Source organism: Tupaia chinensis, unplaced genomic scaffold (assembly GCF_000334495.1).
Source record: "Tupaia chinensis unplaced genomic scaffold, TupChi_1.0 Scaffold141474_1, whole genome shotgun sequence".
Taxonomy (NCBI): Eukaryota; Metazoa; Chordata; class Mammalia; order Scandentia; family Tupaiidae; genus Tupaia; species Tupaia belangeri.
This window is the reverse complement of record NW_006201336.1, coordinates 11,311-27,364: the sequence shown is the minus strand read 5'-3', so window position 1 is coordinate 27,364 and position 16,054 is coordinate 11,311. Positions and strand designations below refer to the sequence as shown.

Genomic DNA, 16,054 nt, shown 5'->3' with positions numbered 1-16,054 from the left:
GCATGGAAAACCTTTTTCCAACCCTTCACTTTCAGTCTATGTATTTCTTTCTCCACGAGGTGGGTTTCCTGTAGACAACAGATAGAGGGTTTCTGTTGTTTTATCCATTCAGCCAGTCTATGTCTCTTGATTGGAGAATTTAATCCATTAACATTCAATGTTATTATTGATGTTACATGATCTATACTGACGTTTAAGTTGGTCATTGTCTTAGTTGTCTTTTATTTCTTTGTTTCTGGCTGTTAATTCTTTAGTTTTCTTGGAACAGAACTTTCTTCAGGTTTTCTTGAAGAGATGGTCTGGTGTTGGCAAATTCTTTCAGGTTTTGTTTGTCTGAGAAGATTTTAATCTTTTTTTCCCATATGAAGGATAATCTTGCAGGATATAATAGTCTTGGTTGAAATAGTTTCTCTCTTAACACTTTCAATACATCTTCCCATTCTATCCTTGCTTGCATTGTTTCTGTTGAGAGGTCCGGTGTTAGCCTGATGGGATGGCCTTTGTATGTCACTTCTCATTTCTCTCTTGCCAGTTTTAGTATCATGTCTTTATCTGTGCTCTTACAGAGTCTGGCTAAGATGTGCCTTGGTGAAGATCTTCTGGGGTTGATTCTATTTGGGGTCCTTTGTATTTCTTGGGTCTGGATGCTTGAGTGCCTCTCTAGACTTGGGAAATTTTCTTCCCAGAATTCATGGAATAGATTTTCCATGCCATTATTAGTTTCTTCACCTTTTGGGATGCCAATTATTCTGATGTTTGGGTGTCTAGTATTTCTCATATATTATCCTTGTGGTATTTTTTTTTCTCAATCTTTTTGGTGTTTTTTTCTAGGCCACAGGTTTTATCTTCTACATCAGAGATTCGACTTCATCATGGTCTAATTAACTTTTAATATTTTCAAAAGAGTTTTTTATTTCCTGTATTACAGACTTTATCTCTAATAGTTTTACCTGATTATTTCTCAGAGTGTCCATTTCTTCTTTCATGTCCTAGAAGGACTTCCTAATCTCCTGTAGTTTGTTGTCTCTTTTCTGTTCCAACTCATAGAATTTGGTAACCATGTATGTTCGAAATTCTTTGTCTGACATTTTGGTAACATCATCAATATTTACAAGAGATGGAGGGGAGTTACCATTTTCCTTTGGTGGATACATATTTCCCTGTTTATTCAGACCTGAGGCTCTTCTTCTACTTCTAGCCATTGGAAGATGTATTCACTTTTGAATACCTCTTATGGGAACCTTTCTCTGACTAGGAATAAGTGAGTTTCCCTTTTGCTGATAATTGATGTTTGCCGTAGTCTCTCTTCTGTTTTGTTTTTTTGTTTGGTTTTTTTCTTTTTTTCTTTTTTTTTTTTTTTTTCCAATGTGGTCTCAAGAGGTATATTTTACTGGGGTGCCTGAAAAGCAGTATCTCCTAGGGGGTGGGGTCTTGGCCTGAGATGCCTGGAAGTGAGGTGAGGGGGCAGAGCTGTCCCTGCCTCAGTGTCCCTGGCTGACCAGAGGCCTGGAGCTGGTTCTGTCACCTGCTGCTGGGGAAAGGACAGTCTGTAGGAGGAGGAAGATCAGGGAATTAATATGAAATCTTGCCCTTTGTCTCTCCACTTGAGACTGGGGGCTGGAGCCTGAATTATCAGTTGACAATCTGCATTTTTTTTTTTATGCCCTGAAAGCATAAGTTCTCAGCTGCAAAGGAGGAGTCTTCTTCTGAAAGCTTGCCCTTTGTCTCTCCACTTGAGACTGGGGGCTGGAGGCTGAATTATCAGTAGATAATCTGTATTTCTCTTATTCCCCGAAAGCATAAGTTCCAGAATGCAATGTAGGAGTCTTCTGAAGGCCTGCCCCTTGCCTCTCCACTTGAGACTGGGGTCAGGAAGCTGAATTATCAGTAGACAATGTGCATTTCTCTTATTCCCTGAAAGCACAAGTTCTCAGCTGCAATGGAGGAGTCTTCTGTAGGCCTGCCCCTTGTCTCTCTATTCAAGACTGGGGGCTGGAGTCTGAATTTTCAATAGACAATCTTCATTACTCTAATCCCCCCCTTATTGTTTCTTTATTGTCTGGGATACTAATTATTAAGCTATTTGGATTTTAAATTGACCCTAGTATTTCTCATTTATTATCCTCATTTTTTTTGTTATTTTCTATCTTTTTGGTGATGTTTTTTGTAGGTCAGAGGTTTTGTCTTCTACATCTGGGATTTGATCTTCTGCATAATCTAATCTGCTCGCTTTCTTTCTTAATTTCTTTTTCTGTCTTTCTTTTTTTTTTGCAGAGGTTTTTGGTGTGTGTGCTTGCCAGACAAACAGAGAGACAGAGAGATAGAAAGCGAGAAATCAACCCCCAGGGGGCATGGCTATGCCACAATCCCTTCTCCTTCATTCTCCTTTCGGAATCTTGGGCACACACTCACACATGCCCAGCACGAGTTTCGAGCCACCAGGTCCAGGACGCAAACCTCGGTTGACTACATGGGAGTTCAGCAACATAGCCATTACACTAACTGCTGGACCCATGCATAATCTAATCTGCTTTTGATACTTTCACGGTTTTTTTATTTTTTGTATTATAGCCTTAATCTCTAGCAGCTTTATTTTATTCTTTTTTTAAGAGTCTATTTCTTCTTTCAAATTGTGGCAGGACTTCCCTATTTCTTGTAGCTTTTTTTTTTTCCTCTCATCTTCTGGAGTTCATTGTCTCTTTTCTCTTGCATTGCATTAAGTTTGGCACTGTAAATATTCCGAACTGTTAATCTGACATTTCCACAAGTTCCATTGTGGTGTCTGTGGAATATGAGGAATTATTATTTTTCCTTTGAGAAAAATTTATTTCTCGTATTTCTTGTTCCTCTGTGGAGGTTTCTGATCATCTGATGGATTATATGTTCCTTCATAATCTCTTAGAGTTAATTTTTAGCATGTACAGGTGTGCAAGAGGATGTTATCCATGACCTCTTTGTAACCCTGTCTCCCTGATGCTCACTCTGTAATATGCACTTTTGTTGCTGGGACTGGGTGTTCTAAATGCCTTCCAGATTCTAGAGGACAGATACATCTGGAACTCAGCCACAGGGTTTCAAATGATTAGGTAAGTATGTGTCACATGGTGCGCAATGCACTCTGTGTGATTTAGAAAACTATAGTCTGTGAGGAATGGGAGACAGTGGAGGTTCCAAAGTAGTCTTTGGGTTTAGTACACACACTCACTTCTTCAGCACAGGAGCCAGGACGAATGATAGGGTAGAAGTTGGAAGCAAGATGAACTCACATCTGGAGCAATTAGAGCACACAGATACCATGGTTGTCTCTGGCCTAGTTCTGCACACTCACTTCTGCTGTGCAGGAGCACGGGTTTAGTCACATTTTTCTTAATTAAGCATTCATTCAGTTGCTGTAAGTCTTTGACTGCTTTCTCAAGTTCTGAAAAGGTTTGTTTTCACAGTTTTTGCTTAAATTTTAATGTTTCTGTGGGAATACAGAGCTGCATGTCCTCTTGAGCTTGTTTCTGAGCAAGCTCTCATTAGAAAACCTCTGGTCTAGTCATATCATGTGGGTGATAATCTATGACTCATTTTCCTAGGACCATAGCTGGAGACTTTGTGGTACTCTCTGGTATCTCCGTGTTAAGATTCTTTGAGAAATCCAAAACAAGTTCCCAATAGTGAGTTGACCCCCACTCTTATTTCCCTTTCCTACTGCTCCCAAACACAGTAGTCAGGGTCACTTACCATTGGATCCACATCCCTTATTCTAGTAGACTTTTATATAGTTAAATCAAAGACTGAGTAAAGCCAGACTGGCTAAGGCTGGACACAGATCTCAGCTTACTTACATTCTACAGAGTCAGGATTACTGATCTTAGTAGCCAAAGGGTTGTAGACCCAAAATTCAGAGACTGAAGAAAATTCAAGTGAATTTCCAATAAATTATGTTCCAGGGTAGTGGAAGCTTCTGAATTTCCAAGTATGAGGAGCTTGGATAATTGTTTTGTTTGTAAATGAGAAGTGTGAGGGCAAACTAGGAGACCTATTCTTAAGTTTCATTTACATAGTAAGCATACTAAGTATTTTTAATTCACTTGTATGTTTTTCTTTGGGAGTCACTAGTGGAGGTTATGAGACATTTAAAGTCCCACTCCTGCCTAGGTATCTCTACCCTGGCTGGCCCTAAATTTTTATAGTCAGTAATGACTAGTCATCAGCAAAAATAAACTTTAGGGATGCATAAAAAATTTTAGAAAATTTAAAAACACCCTCATGAGACTACAAAAAGTCTTCAGCCTCACTGTCTAGGGTCAAGGTTCTCCTATGGAAGAGTTGGAGATGGAAAGCATGAACTGGACTCACCAGACTTGAAAGCATGCATGCCCAGCTGCCTATACTCATGTAGTCCTCTAAGAGTCCACATACCATACCCTGCACACATGCTGTGAGCTGAGACACAGCATGATTCTACTCTAAAACAACAACAGCAAAGCATTTTATTTCCATAAAAGGGACAAGGTCACAAGAAAATGCCTCTAATAATTAAATGAGTCAGTGGAAAACTCATTTTAAAAATACCTCCAAGGAGTTTTAGGACAAAACAACAGCTTAGTGAATGTTTGGTTACAGTTCATAGCTACTTCTCTTGCCCTTGATACACTACTGTGATTTTCAGTTTCCTCTGCCAATCTTGATCAGCACTAGTATTTCAAAGATTAAAGTCCAGGTATGTGAATGGAATAGCCCTCTTTACAGCCTAGATACATGGGCTCTTCTTTGTCAGTCGCCCACTGTGCTGATTTGTCAATTGCCACCCTGGCAAAGGTAGTAGGAACTATACTATTTAGGAAAACATAATCTGTATTAAGGGTCTAATTGATGGAATTTAATTAAGGGAACAAGTTGGGAGGGCTGAAACACCAAACAGGAGAAAGTAAGGCAACCTAGAGATTAGTACTGTAATAAGTCACAGAGGAGATGATAATACAATCATTTAAGTGCCAAGTTCATTGTGGAGGCTTCCAAGTTGAATCTGTGACAATGAAGGGAAGGATCATCAGCAGAGAGTAGAATTTAAGAGGAGACCCACCCACTTACAGCTAGATATACCACTTGAACTAGAGGGCAGTCTGCTTAGTACATGTTTTTCAACCAGCATCCATTCCCACTTCTGATATTTACACTGTAATTTTTTCCTCTAGGGAACTTCCTCTCTTTCATTTGGTATAGTCTGGGTGGTACTGTCAATCAAGGTCTTCTGGCCAACCCTAGCCAGGAAATGGGTGAGCATGTAATACATAACAAGCCAAGCACACTCTCTCGGGAATTTGAATCTTGAGCATAAGACAGAAAATTAGTTGAAACCATTTCAGTCAGTACCTTGGTACCTTGAAAAGACCATGCATCCATGCCTTCTACCTAAATACAGTTTATTTCCCCACTCAATGCCTTTGTCAATTATTCTGGTAAATTTCTTTATTCACTCAAGTTTTCTTAAGTCTAACCATTTTTAACTACAATGCTTGCCATCCCCACATACACAAAGTTCTCAGAACACCCTTTCAATCTCAAGAATATCTATCCACCCTTCAATACCCAATCAAAAATCTTACTTCTGTGAAAACTTACCCAGTCACCATCCTCTCCTGAAAAGTTAGCTACTTATCTCCTCCTGCTTCCCATATCCTTCTATACATCTCTGTTTCAGCACTTACCATAACATCTGATTATTCTGTGTTTATTTGTCAGTCTCTTATTTAGACTGTGAGGTTCTTGAGGGCAGAATCATATCTTATTTTAATCTTAGGATTATTAGTATTACCTAGCTTCTTGGCACATAGTAAATGCTTGATAAAAACACTTGTATGATGAGGGTCTAGTTGGTGCCTTAGTTGTGACACAGCACTCTGTGATGCTGAAACCACATGAGACGGTCTCATGTTCATGTCTTGGTGTCTTCCTGTGCATGCCAGCACACATGCCTTCCCATGATTCAGGCTGCCTAAGGCTGAATGTGGATCATGGCCTGGGAACCTTGTTGTGGGTGTCTCTCTCTCTCTCCCTCGAGGCAAAAAAATAACCTTTGAAAAAAAGTATTTGCATGAATGTGTGAATGAGTGAGTAAATAAAGTTGCCAGTATATTTTCACTCAATTATAGTGGAAAACAGAGTTCTTTCCTTCTTTGCATTTAAAATCATTTATAGAGATTGCCCATTTTAAAATTTGATTATTAGCTCTTTTGGGGGTGAGCTGTTCCAGTTCCCTATATATTCTGTTATTCATTTCTCATATGAAGTATATCTTGCACCACAAAGATGTAAAACAATTAAATATTAATCAAAAGTTATAAAATAAAATAGAGCTCATGGCCCCAGGGCTTAAAGGGGAGAAGTGAATCCAATATGTGCTCCTAATAAGAAGAGATGGTTTAAAGATTAAAGTTCAGGTAAATGCATAAAGAGAAACTGTTATAGGGATGAGACACAGAAATGAGTTGGACATGGACAGGGGGAGGAAACAGAATATGAAGAGGACAGGGAGGAGTAACAGCTAACTACAAGGCTGTTGAAGGAAATACCATTTGAGTGTGTAAAGATAGGGAGAGAAGTCTTAATGTTCCACTTAAGATGATGGTCATTGGTCCCTAGAGACTTTTAAGAGAGGTAAGTCCAATGGTATACTGGTAAATTTTTTTTTTGAGAGATTTTCACTATAGGGCGTGTGCGCTCGCCAGACAGACAGAGAGAGACATTAGAGACAGAAAGCGAGAAATCACCCCCCAGCGGGGATGGTCACGCCGCAATCCCTTCTCCTCCATTCTCCTCTCGGGATCTTGGGCACACACGCACACGCGCCCAGCGTGAGTTTTAAGCCACCGGGTCCGGGACGCAAACCGCGGTCGAGTACGTGGGAGTCCAGCGACATAGCCATTACGCTAACTGCTGGTTCCCATGAAGAGGTTTTTGCTAGAGGGCACGTGCGCTAGCCAGACAGACAGAGAGAGACAGAGAGACAGAAAGCAAGAAACCATCACCCGGGGGGGATGGCCATGCCGCAATACCTTCTCCTCCATTCTCTTCTCGGGATCTTGGGCATGCATGCACACGTGCCCGGCATGAGTTTAAGCCACCAGGTCCAGGACTCAAACCGTGGTCGACTACATGGGAGTCCAGTGACATAGCCATTATGCTAACCGCTGATACCAGTATACTGGTAAATTTTTAACAATCAACCTCTACACAGGGGAGAAGGCTTCCTGAAAATTTAACTATCAGCTCTAATGAGCAGGTGTGAGCCAGTAGCATAGCACTGTAAGAAACCCTATCCTTTGGCTACATGGAAATTTAGGAGCACCCCCCCCCAAATAAGCAGATATATACTAAGGTGAGAGAAAGATCGCTGATTAATTGTAGCTACAATATGATCAAGAGAGGGATCCAGGGATACTAGTTAATTTTATGGTTCCCAGAGGGAGAAACTATACGTGGTACCTCCAAATACTAGGTAGCTCCAACACAGAATACTTCTGATTTCTTGTATAAGCTCCCATATTTTTAAAAATTGTCTTTATAATTGATATTGAACTGGTGAGCAAAAAAACTTATTCTGTTAAATAGCATCTTCTGAATATCTCCTGGACTGAGATAGTGTTTATAGAGCTATGTTGAAAGCTATGCTCTCTTTAATTGGCGCACTTATCAGTTTGGCCTTCTTTCTAAAGTGTCCAGTTTATAAATACTCCTCTTTCATTCAAACTGGGAAAATAGTGGTTCAGATTTTCTACAAGAAAGAAAATGGTGATATAGATTTTAGCCTGTCAGGAAAGTCTTATCTTCGAAAACTCAAGCTGTCTTTGTGAAGAATTGGGCATATTAGTGGTTCCTTATTTTAATATTATATTTTTGTCTTCTTTAATCTTGGGTTCTACCTTCACAGGACATTTTCAGTACTGAAATAAATTAAGAGGAAATGCAAAAATTAAACCAGTTTTATTAAAGGGAACCTCCTATCTTCTTTTTTACTAGTGTTCTTTTCTCTTTCAAGCATCTTCCTTTTTTGGTTGCCCAGTGTTCTTGCCTCTTGCTGACCTGCTAGGAAGCCAAGAGCCCTCTCTCAACCTTGCCAATGAATCAAAACTGGATGGAAGTGTGATCAGAAGTTGGTAGTTCTCAACCCTGGATTTATGATAGAATTATTTGGGGACTTTTTGTAATCAATTGCATAGGGTGAATCTTGGGCATTAGTTATTTTGAAGCTTTCTAGATGATTACTCTAATCCTATTCTTTGGATCTATCTTCTGCACTTCATCCTTTTTCCTATCAAATTTTTTTCTCATGTATCAATCACTTGGGAAAAGATCTAACGAATTCATCAAGGCATTGATAGATGATAGAACTAGTTTAATATCCTAGCAATCAGCGAGATTTTCCTTTTGATTACCAAAAAAAAAGATTTTAAAACTCATGGCAGAAGGACCAGCAGTTAGCGTAATGGCTATGTCACTGGACTCCCATGTAGTCGACCATGGTTCGAGTTCCAGACCCGGTGGCTTAAACTCATGCCAGGCATGTGGGCGTGTGTGCCCAAGATCCTGAGAGGAGAATGGAGGAGAAGGGATTGCAGTATGGCCGTGCCCCCTGGGGGGTGATTTCCTGCTTTCTGTCTCTCTGTCTGGCAAGCACACGTGCCCTATAGCAAAAAAAAAAAAAAAAAAAAAAAAAAAAAAAAAAACCTCATGGCAGAAATTTAAGAAATGGAAGATATATTTGGGTTTTCCAGTTCCCAATTAATATGATATAGGTTAGTATTTTCCATGCTTTTGATACACATATACATGCACACACAAACACACACAACTATTCTTAATAAGCTTTAACTAAAAACAATGAAACTGACTTTTTTAAATCAATGGAAATAATTTATTATAATGATAATACAATATAATAAATGAATATGTAATATTTCACCAAGACATTTATATCTGGATAAAAATGATTAAAATTATAAATGGGTTTTATATCCTTTTTGTTTCTTCTCTCACTTTTATTTTTACTGAAAGAGAAAATTCTAATTTACAATTTAAATTGTTGAGAATGACAGCAAGTATTCAGTAGCTTTAGCATATAGTTTTTGATATTTATATTTGGGTATAACATTGACCTAGAACTTATGGAATGATTCCTCACAAAGATCACTTTCAATACTCTGTCAGACACAAAGATGATAACATTTCATACTTAAAATCTGAAAGGTTGAAGTGTTTCAACTTGGAAGATGGTAACAGATGAATCTAATCTTTTCTTTAGTTTCATTCAGCTCTGAAAGGTATTTTTTATATTTTTATTACAGCATCTGGATATGGTTTTCAAATATGCCAATTTTTATCTCTAAGAGAAGAAAATCACCAAGTCAAACTCTTGTTAATTGAACCATTTGTACAATTAAGTGATCTAAGGAAATCCTGAGGTCAGTAACGAGCTCAGGATGTTCAGAATACAGGATATATTACCAAGACAAACCTCTCAAACAATTTAATTGAAATAATACAGATAGTCTTTTCCGTTATCACTACCATGGAAAAATGCTTTCTGTTTCGCTCCTCAAAAAATGTGGAAGAGTAGTTTTTCTCTTGATAGATCTCATAAATCAGTGTGGAAAAATAGTCTTGTACTTTACTGCCTATTTTTTCTACTTAGCATGATGAAAAGATGAATATTATATGCAAGTTATATTGACATAATCTCAATCTTGACTCTTCATCAGTGCTGAATCAGTCATGAAGGATGCCATTGAACTCTAATGTTTCTTTGAATGTAGGTAAGTGTGAATTGACATTGAGATACATGTGGCTGCAGTATCTTTTTTTATTGCATTGTGAGGGGACATCAAAAGGTTTTATAAAAATAGAATTAAAGTGAGTTTATTTTGGTACAAAAATTTGAAATCTTTGTATAGTTTTTTCATAATACTCATTTTCTATGAAATAAATAAGTACATAAGTATATATAGCCATTGTTTTGTCCATGCTGACTTCAGCTTGACTTGTTTTCAGTCTTTATTGCCTATCACAGAAGTATCTTTAAGTAAGTGAATATTATCTTCTCTCAAAGGCTGACTTTTCAGTAATAAATGGAATAAAATTTCAGTAGCACATCTTTTGTGTATGTGTATCAGATATGCCAACTGAAACTACTCCAGAGTATGATCATATATTAGAAATTGTTCTTCCACTGTGTAATTCAATGATATTATGTGACATATGACAGAGATAAAAGAACTGTGCCAAAAATTCATTCTAATTTTTTCCCGCAAACTTTGTAATATTAAAGATTTTTAGAAATATTGTTAAAACTAGTGAATATACTCTAAGCATAACAGTTGGTGGATGCCATTGTAGCTTGTGCCTCTTATCTCCCCTTAGTAATAATATTCACCAATTTAGCATTGAAAAGCATTATTTCTACTTTTTTCTGGGAACATGTGACTGATTACTAGAGCAGTCTCAGTTTTGTACAAAAACTACACTGCTGTCATTGGGTAAAGTCTCATAATTAACCATGATTTCTACCTAATAAAAGTCAGTGTTCAGATACCCATTATTTTAATTTCTCCTTTCTAATTTCTAATGCTTTTGTTGATGGCTCATATGCATATTTACTTGTTTCAATGCATGTATCTTTTCATTCTGTATTTACCTTAAGATTAAGTTCACTATTTATGTTCTTAATGTACCTCAAGTTGCTATTGATTTTCATCACTTCATTTTAACTTGAATGAACCACTTTTAAGACACTGATACATTTGGGGGAAATGCAAAATTGTAGTAACCGAAAAGCATGCAAAATTAAGAATATAACCACTAGGGGCCAGCAGGTGGCATGGTGGTAAGGGTGCTGGACTCGCACATGGCCAACTAGGATTTGAGTCCTGGATCTGGCAAGTTGAAACATGCTAGGCACGTGTGCATGCATGCCCAAAATCCTGAGAGGAGAAGGGATTGTGGCATGGTCATCCTCTCCAGGGGATGATTTCTCACTTTCTGTCTCTCCACCTCTCTTTGTCTCTCTAGTGAATGCATGCACTCTATAGCAAAAATCTTTCCAGAAAAAAAAGAATATAAGCGCTGACAATAGTAAGTGATACAACACTAGCAATATCTTCTTAGCTAAATGTTAGCCAAGATAAGGCAGTTGTATCCATCACTTCACATACGTACCATTACTTTGTTTGTTTTGAGAACATTTTAAATCTGCTCTTTTAGCAATTTTGAAATACTGTGCTTTCTCATTGGTGAAAAGTGATAGGTTTTATTTGTGGAAATGGAACTAAATGTTAGAGCACTGATTATTTTATTAGTGTAATTTTTCCTGCCAGAAGATTGCTTAAGTTGACATGTAACATAACTCAATATTCAGAGTATCCCTGAAAACATGGATTTCATAGAAATGTTTTCTTCACAGAACTTGTTAAATGTAAGTATCCTTTAGTTTATTTTCAGAAAGAGGCCATGAAAGTGTATTTGGGTGTTTTCAAGAAAAAAAGAACTAATATTGTATGCAGTTATCTCAGTATCAACTAAGTCTTATTAACAGTTTATTTAAAGTACTATAACTTTACTTCTGAAATATAGAAATTATTTTCAGAATTAAAAAAATAATACATTATTATTAACCAAACTCACCATACTGTTCAATAGATCACTAGAACTTATTTCTCCTATCAAACTGAACTTTGTTCCCTTTGTAACATCTTCCATTTCCCTTCTCACAATACTTACCCTCTCCCCTGCATCCTTTGGTAACCACCATTCTACTCTCTACTTCTACAAATTTAACTTTTTTAGATTACACATGTAAGTGAGATTATGCAGTATTTGTCTTTCTGTGCCCAGCTTATTTTACTTATATAATATCTCCTGGATTCATTCATGTTTTTGCAAACAACAGGATTTTCTTCTTTTTAAAGGTTGAATAGTGTTTCATTATATATCTATAACATATTTTCTTTATCCATTCATCCATTAATGGACACTTAGATTGTTTCCATATCTTTGCTATTGTGAATAGTGCTACAATGAACATTGGTGTGAAGATATCTCTTCAATATACTGATTTAAATTCCCTTAGATGTATACCCAGTGCATTCACTGTAGTATATGCACAGCCTTACCTACTGACTCCACGTTGATATTTCTAGAACACATTCATGATTAGTCAGGTATAACTTTGCAATTATTTCCCACAGATCTGACATAGAATGTAAATGTATTCCATTACTAGGAAAAGAAACATTATATACTTGGGGAAACGGAAACTTAGGCAAAATGACTTACCCAAAGTTTCACAAGTCTGAGTTAACCTCAAATTTTCCAAGTTTGGCAATTAGTTGCCTCTCTAAAGTATGCCTCAGGTATTAAAATAAGCATCATCTCTTTTCACATCAGTGAGGAATGACTGAAAGAGAGAAGAATATTTAGCTTGGGAAAGATAAGGCCCTGGAAGAGAAGGGAGAAACAGCAGAGGTAACCATGTTCAAATATGTGAAGGACAGTCCTAAGAACAAGTTCCAGTTCTATCAGGGCGCTGGTCTGATGGCAGAACTTGGGTAAGTAGGAGGAAGTCATGGGGGAACGGGCTCAGCTCACCAGCAAGAAGGATATTCCAACAGATGGAATTCTGTGCCTGCAGGAGCAGGGGCTTCCAGGTCCATCCCAGTTTACTTGGAAGCTGGGCATGGAGCACTTGACAAGAAGGCTGGGGAAGGAAGTCCTGCAATGAGGTGAGTGAATGAAAATTGGTGAGTTGAATGAGTATCTAACCTGAGTCTAATGAGGGTCTGGAGGGAGAAGGACAGATGAAGTGAGACAGGTGGCCTGTAGGCACCTTCTGCACCCGACCATTGAGTGCCTTGGGCAGGTTTTGTCTATCTCTTGGCTCCCCGGCTCCAAACCTGTCTGTTTCTTGAGTAACCAAACGGATCCTATGGAGCTCAAGATAGGATATTGTGAAGATTGTGTCTGCTTGTGAAGACACATGAGTTGCTTCTCCAGCAACAGTCAAGGTCCCAAGTACACACTGTGGTACCTTCACGCCCCACCTTCCTGAATCAGAGGTTTAATCCTAACAAGAGAGCAGAAAAGGCTGAGTTCCCTCAGCTTCCTAAGCTGAAGAAATAAATGTAAGCAGCTGAGAAGACTTACCTTAACCCTTGGGCATTCTCAAACCACGGACACCTAATTGAGATATACTTGGAAACTCTCTAGCTTAATTCCAACACGCCAGCAAGATGTGATATCTAACTTAATTCCAGCACACCAAGATGTGAAAACCTGCTATATGTCCCATATCCAGGAAGCCCCTCACCTAGGTTTTAAGTGTAAACACAGCAGCAATAGAACAGCATGACTTCGGACCAGCAGTTAGTGTAATGGCTATGTCGCTGGACTCCCATGTAGTCAACCACGGTTCGAGTCCCGGATTGGTGGCTTAAACTCATGCCAGGCACCTTTGTGTGTGTGCCCAAGATCCCGAGAGGAGAATGGAGAAGAAGGGGTTGTGGCATGGCCATCCCCCCTGGGTGGTGATTTCTCATGTTCTGTCTCTCTCTCTTTCTGTCTCTCTCTCACATATAAAAAAAAATTCACAAAAAAAAAAAAAAAAAAAAAAAAGAACAGCATGACTTAGGTAGGAGGACAAGGCCAAGAAAACAGGTATCAACTGGTTTGCAATTTGTCCTAGATAACAGTGTTACTTTATATCATCAACACCCTTTTCCAAGGGTAATACTAGAACATTTTAGAGACTTAGTTAAACCATCTTTTTGCAATGTTGTAATATTGGCTGTGTGCCTAATTATTGCTGGCAGGAAGATTACAAAGAATTCAAGAATTCTCTATGGCAGCATTTGGAATTAATATCGAATAGTTGGCTAAGAAAGTTCTCCTAGATCCAGGACTGATATGCAGTTGGTATGCACTGTGATTAAAAATCTGGAGTTAAAATTATTGACATATTTCTGTATTGGTTTGTAAATAGCCACTACCCTCAAGTCCCTCCAGCCTCCTCCTCCCCAAGCTCCTCCTTCTCCTGCCCATGATCCAATAACTATAGGGTAATGATTATCATGAAGAGGGTCTTTCAAGGCCCAGCTGCCACAGAGTCCAAGGGTGGTTAAATACATTGCATATTACCCCCTGATTAGATCTCAAGAATTTTGTCTGGGAGAGAGAACATGAAACTTGGGGATCAAGTACTTCAATAGTGAAAAGCCAAGTTTAGAAGAAGTCTATTCCATTACATATAGAAAGGAAATACAGAATAATTTAGGTCAAGAAGAAAAGTCGGTGAGGGGCTGGGTTATAATTCCAACATCATGATCTGAGGCAAGACACTTTAAGCTGTTTGTAATAATGTGGATTTGGTGTTATAAAGCTTAATTTATATATTCCAAAAGCTTCTGATGAAGGACAGGAAAGTTTTTCTTTAAATATTTAAGGTGACATGTGTTAATTACTGTGATTGTTCCTCTGATAGTTCTGAGCACAGTAAATTACAACAGTTTTTTTCATAATGCAACCATTATCCTTTAATATCTATCACATTTAATGATAACAGCTAGCATTTACTGTGAATTTAGTCAGATGCTATCCTAAGCACTTTGCATGTAGAGTCTAATAAACACAAAAATTTAGGTAAACACCACTATTTTCACTATTCTATGTTGAAGAAAATGAAACCCAGAGACTATTTAACTTATTTACATCACTCACCTGGTATGTGGCTCAACAATGTTTTAAACTGAAGCAGTATTAACTTCAGAGCACACATGTGTACCCACTATACTATACAATACTGATACAGTTAACCAGGTGCCACTGCTTATTGAAAACCTGCTATGTGCCAAGACCTTTCCATATATAAATTATTTCATATTATCCTCCCACATCTACCTTAATGGAGGCATGATCACCCTCATTTTACTGAAGTTCAGAGATGAAGACACTCGTTCAAGATTTCCCATTCAATAATCAACAGAACTGTAGTTCCAAATCAAGTCTCTTATCTCACAGGCTGTGCTTTCCTGCCTCATGTGCTTTTCCAGCTCCCAAATAATTTCCGATTTTTTGGTACCTTTATTCTTCCCTATTTTCATGTTCTCATTTAAAAAAATAATTATTTATTTAATTTTATGTATTATTATTTGTAATTTGACCAGAAAGAGAAGTGAATGAGAGAGAAAGTGAGAAAGCAAGCCACCAGGTTCGGGACTTGATCCACATTTGGCCATGTGGGAATCCAGCACCTTAACCACCATGCCACCTGCTGGCCTCCCTATCTGCAAGTTCTTATGGTCATATTCAATTTTCAAGATTGGTTATTCTCTTTCTAAGACCCCAGTAATATCTAATCTTTAACCAGTCTATAACATCCCTAACACCCTCTTTACCCAGTCTATAATGTGATCCTCATTAAAATGTCCTCTAGATTCAGTCTCTGTTGATCTCTGCCTGAACCTATCTTTATCTTGATTGCAAAATGATTTTTCCAACTCTAGCATTCCCATCTTCCAAATCTTGCACAATTGAAAGTTGGCCCTATATTCACTTCCTAAGCTACTCAAGCAAACTACTTAATAGTCCCTGTATACCAGTTACAGTGCTTTGGGCTGTGACCACAGATGTCCAATCAATTCTCACATAAATGATAAAGACATTTTGTGATCTCATGTATCAAGGAGTTATGAAAACAATTTGATTTCAGGGATTGCTTAATTCAGCAATTCAATTATGTTATCAAAAAACCCAGGCTCTTTCCAACTTTATGTTCTACCACTATAGGTGTGTAGTGATGTCTCTTCTTTCTTCAAAAGCACATATTTCCTGAAATTGAAACAATATAGAGAAGATTGCTATGGCCCAGTGCCGAGGTCCAGCCTTGGCAGTGGTGGGTGGCTCGTACACAGGAAGGCGACATGGGTGATCAGGAACAGAAATTAGACTGAGACCTCATTGCTCCTTAGCATGTTCTCAGCCGGCCACAGCCAGAGCCAGCTCCAGGCTGCCGCGCTGTGGC

General features: G+C 38.2%; 1 pseudogene; it reads left to right on the top strand.

Moving 5' to 3' along the window:
• The first annotated feature begins 12,510 nt into the window (after positions 1 to 12,510).
• LOC102502482 (nucleoside diphosphate-linked moiety X motif 19-like) overlaps positions 12,511 to 16,054 on the top strand; it is a 7,286-nt pseudogene continuing 3,742 nt past the window's right edge.